At 48.8% G+C, this 810-nt stretch overlaps 1 long non-coding RNA gene across 1 annotated transcript; it reads right to left on the bottom strand.

Moving 5' to 3' along the window:
* Positions 1-156: 156 nt before the first annotated feature.
* LOC119345277 lies at positions 157-606 on the bottom strand. Its single transcript, XR_005166988.1, has 3 exons — positions 552-606; positions 295-468; positions 157-212 (listed from the first exon to the last, which is right to left on the bottom strand). It is a non-coding gene; the product is annotated as an uncharacterized LOC119345277 (long non-coding RNA).
* Positions 607-810: the final 204 nt, after the last annotated feature.

Below are 810 nucleotides of genomic sequence, written 5' to 3' on the forward strand. Positions count from 1 at the left end.
TGGAGGGCCACCACCGCCGTGTCGTCGATCTGAGACTGGGCGACCTCAGGAACGGGAACATCCGGATGCATCTTCTGATAGTTCTAAGTGTAAGACTCCAGGTGTTTCTCGGTGTTGCCGTAGTACTGGCTCTCGGCCTCCTTGCGATCACTCCGCTCGCGGGCCAGCTTCCACGACTCCATGTCTGAGAGCGGCCTCTGCAACTTGTCCTCCTGCAACGTCAAACAGAAGTTAGCCATACATAAGAACATGATGGTAAAGAAGAACCAAAATGCATCTTTCATATAGATATACCTTCATGGCCTTGAAGCCCCAGTGGTTCCTGTTTCCTTGGCCGTGTGTCCCGTCTTTTCCACGGTTATCCCGGGCATTGATGCTCTTGGCAACAAACTCTGGATCGTCACCGACTCACCTATCCACCAAACACGCCCATCCGTCATGCCTTCCATAGCACCAACGAGGAACAACCTATGCAAATTTTGGAAGCATGACATGTGAGCATGAAACATATAGTTGACTCCTTGAAACAATGAAAAGTCAGTAATAGTTACCATCATGAACTGCTCCCTGCTCATGGTAATTTTTTGCCTCTGTGCTTGAGTTTTGGTCATCTTTTGTTGCAGGTAGATGTAGTAGTACTGTGAGACGGCAACCCAACGCACCTCGTACTGCAACTGACGAGCTTTCTTCTTTGCAGACGCAAGTAAGACCACGTCGGCTCTGGCCTTGTGCTCGTCAAGAACTCTATAGAGTTGCTGCAATCATGCATAAACTAGAAGCAAACAAGGCATGAGTTGAGTGATTCAATGA

The sequence above is a fragment of the Triticum dicoccoides genome, unplaced genomic scaffold (assembly GCF_002162155.2).
Source record: "Triticum dicoccoides isolate Atlit2015 ecotype Zavitan unplaced genomic scaffold, WEW_v2.0 scaffold221100, whole genome shotgun sequence".
NCBI classification, from domain to species: domain Eukaryota; kingdom Viridiplantae; phylum Streptophyta; class Magnoliopsida; order Poales; family Poaceae; genus Triticum; species Triticum dicoccoides.